Below are 7,059 nucleotides of genomic sequence, written 5' to 3'. Positions count from 1 at the left end.
GTTTTAGTGTCTCTTGGGACATCTTCTACTTGACCCAGGGGTTATTTAAGACTTTTTAATTTAATTTCCAAATATTTTGAGATGTTTGACACATATGATTATTTGATTTCAAATTTGATTCCATAATAGTACAAAAGCATTCTTTGTATTATTTCAATTCTATTAAATTTCTTGAGGTTTGTGTAATGACCAAATAAACTCTATCTTGATTCATGCTCCCTCTATACATGAAAAAAAAAAACAAAAAACCTTATTTGGGTTGGAGTATTTTATTAATGTTAATTAGGTCAATTTTGTTAACTGTGATATCAAGGTTTTCTGTATCCTTACTGATTTTCTATCTGCTTTTCTATCATTGAGATACTAGTTTTGAAGGCTCCAATTAGAATTGACATTTTGTATACTTCTCTTTTTTTGTCTGTCATTAATTACTTCAGAGCTTTTGAGAATCTATTGTGACTTGTATACACACATAGGATTGTTATGTTTTCTTAATCAATTCCCTTATGATTATGCAATGTCTCTTTTTATCTCTGTTAATATTCCTTGCTCTGAACACTATTTGTTCTAACATTAATATAACCATTCCAAGTTTCTTTTGATTAGCGTTTGATGATATATCCTTTTGCATTCATTTACTCTTATGTATGTCTTTACATTTAAAGTGGATTTCTTACAAACAACATAATCTAATAATGTTTTATAATTAATGCGTTTAGATTGTTTACATTTAATATAATGAATATAATGTAAATAATTATTAATATGATTGTGTTAAAATCTACAATGTTACTAGATGTTTCCTTTCATTTTCCATCCTTTTGGGCTGCTTTTGGGTTTATTGACTATTTTTTATATATTTATGTTACCTCCATTATTGACTCAGTAGGTAAACCTTCTTTTATCAATCACAGTTTTCCTTCATTGTATACTTTTCAATTTATAGTTTGACAATTTATAGCTTTAAAATCAGTTCTGCATCTATTATTTCATTTGGTCCCACAAAAACCTTGCAATGTAGGTATTATTCTACCCTTATTTTGCATAGATAAACTATACATGACTGGCACAGAAATATTTAAACTATTAATTTAGTGCTATGGTCTTCATAATTTAGGGGAAAATCACTATTTCCATCTGATTAACTTATGCTTTAAAAAAATTGGCCTTTTAATTCCATCCCATGTGCCAAAATGAGGCATGACAAAGTAGTTTTTCTGGAATGTTGCCTCCACCCTCAGCCATAGCTCCAGCTGCTAGGAAAACAAAAGCCACTGGACTCTTAACTGCCTTCCTTGTTTATGCTCAATCCCTTGGCTGGAGCCTTGGCTCTCATTTCAGTGAGGTTCTGGAACCACCTCTACTACTGACCCCAATTGTCTATTCATACACTTCATGATCATTCATTGTACACTCACTGCATTCATTCAACACTCTCTATTTGTCAGTCATAGTTGTAGGCAAAGAGGATTTTAGGATAAACAAGGCATGACCCATGCTTGTGGAGCCCACGGCTTAATGACCGTGGCAGACACACAAACAATAACTTATGATTCAATATAATACTTGCTGTAATAAAGGTGTGTGCAATGTTAGCCCACAGGAGAAGTGATTAATTCTGCCATGGGTTAGGTCCGGGTCACAATGTCTCTCTGAAGGATGTAATATTTGAAGGACGAGTTGGTGGGGTTTGGATATTTCAAGAAGAAAAAATGTGTTGGTAAAAGTAAAGTTCTGGAGGCATGTCTGATAAGGTCAGATTGGAAGTCACATTGTTAGAGAGTGGTGGGAGGTGAAAATAAATGCAAGTAGTCAAAATTTATTAGATGCACATGGAGCTAAGCTCTTTATAGCATGATCTCATTTATACTCATAAAAACTTTATGAGGCTGATACTCTTTATCTTCGTATTGAAGCCAGAGAGCTGAAGTTTAAAGAGTATAAGCAACCTGTCAAATTGCCTTGTTAGTAACTGATATTAAATTATTTTAAAACTAGGGTACAAACACCAGCCCAGCCTAGTAGGCTGGATATAAACAACCAGAGCAAGCATCCCCGTATATGGCAGGTAAATACTAGCCCTGTGGAAGTCAGAAATTGAATGCAAGCCACATGACTCTAGAAGCTGTGCTCTAAGAATTATTCTACACTACTGCTGAGATGAGGCTGGAGATATTGATTTGAATGAAATATTAAAGGCCTTATTTATATGCAGTAAGAAGCCATGGACATTATTAGAGAAGGGAAATGACAGATGATGTAAACATAATGATGTTTTATTTTGCTACAATCTGGATGGAACTAGAGACCATTATCCTAAGTGAAGTATCTAAAGAATGGAAAAACAAACCACCACATGTACTCACTATGAAATTTGGAACAAATTGATGAGCACACATATGCATAGAGGGAAGTAAAACTCAACAAAAAGCAAGGAGCGGGTAAGGGAGAGGACAGGAAGGGGGAGGACAGGATGTACCTACCTAATAGGTACAATGAACCCTGTCTAGGTGATGGACACACTTTTAACCCTGGTGCAAGCATTTTAAAAGTGATCGACCCATGTAACCAAAAGAATTGTCCCCCTGTAATACTTTGAAATGAAAAAAAAAAAAAATAATGATGTTTTAGAAAGATAAAAATGGCAGCAACATGGAGAAAAGCCTAGAATGGGAGAGGCATACATCAGGAAGACCTTATTGTTGCAAAGTCCCAAACTATGACACTTATTCAGGAAGTAATAGAATTTGATACATTTTAAGGCTACTTGGGAGAACTGATAGGACTTGGTAAGAAAGTCTGTTCTGTGGTAATAAAGAATTAAAGAAAATACACATATCTAACTGGTAATTTGATGGGTGGCAAAGTCCTTATCTGAAACTCTAATTAGGAAATTAAAAACAGAGGAAAAATTCTTAGCTATGAGCTTTAATACTTAATGATTTTTTTACTCTCCACCCCCATTCTCTGTTCCTCTCTCCTATCTCTTTCTCTCCGCCCCCATTATCTCTTGCTAGCATGTTCGTTAATTAAAACAAATTTCAGGATTCAGTTAGCTCACTTTCATTTTCTTCTAATATCAAAATTAAAGAGATTGAGGATTCTTTCCTAGAAATATGCTATGCTCTTCCATGCCTCTGTGCCTTCGCAGATGTCATTCCTCCTACCTGAAGTGTCTTCTCCACACCTCGCTTGCATAGCGAACACCTACACAACTTTTCAAAGCCCAAACAAATGATACCTCTGTGATCCCCTCCTCCCAGACAATGTTAACCACTCCCTGTTAAGTCTTCTATAGGAATCTTTTCATAACTCCATTAGCATTTCTCATATTTAAATTGCAATTATTTGGTTACATGTTTGTATCCTCAACAAAGGTGAAGTCAGGGACTCATGTTTTGTATTTTCCTCTCCCCAGTACTTGGCAGAGTACCTGGCAAACAGTACTAGCTCAATAAATGTTCATTGAAAAAAAGTAATTAATAAGTGGATCTCTAGCATGAAGATTGGCTAAATTATAAGCTACATTTAGAAAGGTGATTAGGGTGACAACGAATATGGTCTCTCCTCAGCACGTGGACACTCTGGGAATGGGAGTCCTGCCCAAAGCCACATGCACCCCTTCTAAGGCTGGTCTGCAACTTCAGCCAGAATGAACCAAGAACAGAAGAGGGGCATATGATTTCCTTATGAAACTTTCAGTTTCCATATATGGTTTCAACTTTTCATATACTATCTAATCATTTATGTGACATCCCCCCTCCAAGTCCTATACTTCATTCTTCATCTGAATTGTATGCAAGAAAACAGTTATGAGGGATTCTCCATGTAAGATTGCCAGAGTCAGCAAATAAAAGTACAAGATACTCTGTTAAATTTAAATTTCAGCCAAGAAAAAGTTCATTTAATTAATTTCAGCTAAACAACAAATATGTTTTTAGTATAAGTATGTTCTGTGAAATATTTGGGATATACTTATACTAAAAAATTAATTACTCATTGTTTATCCAGAATTTACATTGAATTGGACATCGTATATCTTATCATGCAGGCCTATCTCCAATTCACTTTTTGGCAAGGATTAAGAAGGCACTGTGTAATCTGCATGTTTGCTGTACCAAACAGAGCTAAAACATAGGTGAATAAAGTGGGCCATAACATTCTTCAGAGGCCAATGAGAAAACAGAGTAAGCACAGATGAATCTGTAAACAAACAGGCTGGTAGCTGCAGTGTTCCTTGCCTGGCACAGGCTTTTGGCCAAGAGCAGCCACTGAGCACATACCAGTGCAACATAATGACATAGTTAAAAGCAGGAACTTTGGAGTCACATGTTCTTGGGTTCAGTTCCCTGCTCTGGCTCTTACATGATTTGCAAACCCAGGCAAATTCCTTAACTTATCCAAGCTTAAATTTCCTTATATAAAATGAGGATAATAATGGTAGCCTCCCAATAGCTTGTTGATATATTGCATCTAGTTTGGTACCTGATCAGAGTAGGAAGTCTATTATTATTAGTCCTAATACTGCTTGCATGGCTAGGTGTCACTCCCTTCCCTGAGACAACCCAACGTGGAATGGAATGGGATGGAATAGAATAGAATAAGTCTATTATTTATTTTTTCACTTAATATGTGCGAGGCATTGGGCTGCTTTCACAAAGTTTCTAACCCAATCCTCATAATCCCATAAGGTATCATTATTCTTATCCTATATCCAAGGCAAAGAGAAATTAGGAAATATTTTAAGGTCACGGGGTGACACAGCTTATAAGTGGTAAATCTGAAACTCAAACTCAAACTTCTGTCTGATTCCAAAACACATGCTTTTAACTTTAAACCACTAATACATAAATTGATATCTCTCCATGAGGTTGCCAACCCAATTGCAATTCTTCCTTACCCTAAGAAAAAAACTCTGATGATTTTCAATTAAGTATTAGAAATGTCCACACAAATTAAAACAGACCTTATTTCCTTCATTCCCATACTTTCTTACCAAGTTAGAATGGTGTTACGAAAGAAAGTTCTCATCTTACATTTTTTAGTTAGGGAAAAACCATCTTTCATAATCTCTGTTTCTCCTCTACCTAAAGTCAAACTCATTTGCTTATGCCAAATGAAAAATAAGTCACAGCTTCTTAACTGCTATGAATATGACACACATTAAAGTGTGTCTTTACAGTTTATCTGATATTTTATCTTTGTTATCTCCTATGTGTTTAAAACAGTGCAGACAAATAGGCAGGAAGTTATATTACATCCCAATTTTACAGAAACTGAGATTCAGAATGGTATCGGTCATTTACCAGAGTCACACAGACGGTAACTGACAGACCATTAGAGAAGTCCGGGCTTTTCTTCACAAAATGACGCATTAATTTGCTTATTTGTTGGGTATCTTCTGAGTACAAGATACTATCCTAGAAACTAGAGTTATCTCAGTGAAGAAAGTAGACCAGAATCCTTCACTTCTGGATTTTAACTTCTTTTAGGAAAAGAAACATTAAATCATCAAACAAAAATAGTTAAGTGCTAAGAAGAAAGAACACAGAGTGTATAAAAATAATATAATAGAGGAATCTGATTTGGATTAGAGTGTCACAGAAGTTTTCACCAAAATAAAAGAGACATTTTAACTAAGACCTGCAGCTAAGAGGAACATACTGAGAGAAGAGAGGGACAAGAACACAGCGAGTAGAGAAAATGGAGGACCGGCCTAGAGGTTATTTAACCAGGGCCACACAGTGGGCTAGTTAGTGCTGATGACAGGAATAGGGGCCAGCCATCCTGATGCTCAGGACTGTGCTATTTGCTTGACACCAGACCATGGATAGCAGCTGGTTCAGGACTCACCTGCATGCCCCATCCAGGTGCTATCCCTGGGAAGTCGCCAGACTATCTTAACAACATCTATATCCTTCACTTGCCTCTACAGTGCCCTTGGGGTGAATTAGAAAAATAATTGCAAGGCAAACACAGCCATATGTCAGGATCCATGGCATGGCTAACAGAGGGCACTTCAATGTCATTCCCTCTCTAGCCCTGAGACAAGCACACTGCTCAATCATAAGAGTGGCCTTGATGGGGTAAATCTACCTTGCTGATAGCTCCCTAATGGGGGTGACTATCTCTATATCACAACCCTTTGTATAGGACAGAGGGTCAGAGTCTACTTGAGAAGATAGGTTGGAGAGCCTGGGGAGGACCCTGCACACAAGGTGCAAGCCTCTAGAGCTACCTGACGGCTTTTGGTGCCTTGTCAAGAGTACTTGCTGGGGAGGAAGAGGCATTGGCCCAGCCTTGGCTCTGAGACACTGGACAAGCCTCCTTTTTCCATTCCCCAGTTAATTTGCCCATTTATAAAATGGTCCTCTGACACACGTAGGTATCCCCAAGTCCTCATGCCAATTAACTGGATTTACATTATAGCATTCCTCAGGATAACCAGTATCACATCTAGACCTGAGACAAGTTTTATCCACTTAAGTGCATCCAAAAGGAAAGGTATCTTATGCCTGAGATATATAGCAACATCTCAAATACAGTATTTTGTTTCATCAAGTGCAAGTAAATTTAATACAGGTAACAATTTTTTCTTTTCTTTTTTAAGATAGTAAGGTAGACTTTATTTATCAGGGACCATGGTGATAGGTATAGGGACTACCACAGTGGAATCTGGTAGTAGGGGTAGAGATTGGACACAATCAACTTCCAAATTATTTTTCTTTTCTTTTCTTTCTTTCTTTTTTTTTTTTTTTTTTGATGTTTGCTATATTCCTTTGGTAATATGTGTTCAACTCTAAAAAGATAGTTTTGCCCTCGAGAAACTGATAGCCTATTGGTGAAGACATTTAAATAGGGACCTATCAGATATATCAGAGGATCACCTACCTCTGCCTGGCACAACCAAAATAAACCTCCAGAGAAAGTGAAGTAAAAGCTGAGATCAATGCCAATCCTTGAGGATTCAGGAGTAATGAAACACTCTGCCCATAAGAGACCCACTGGCTAGGAATCAACCTATGTGTCCATCAACAGATGAATGAATAAGGAAAACGT

Source organism: Microcebus murinus, chromosome 21 (assembly GCF_040939455.1).
Source record: "Microcebus murinus isolate Inina chromosome 21, M.murinus_Inina_mat1.0, whole genome shotgun sequence".
In the NCBI taxonomy this organism is placed as follows: domain Eukaryota; kingdom Metazoa; phylum Chordata; class Mammalia; order Primates; family Cheirogaleidae; genus Microcebus; species Microcebus murinus.
The sequence above is the reverse complement of the archived record's forward strand: the minus strand, read 5'-3'. Positions refer to the sequence as shown.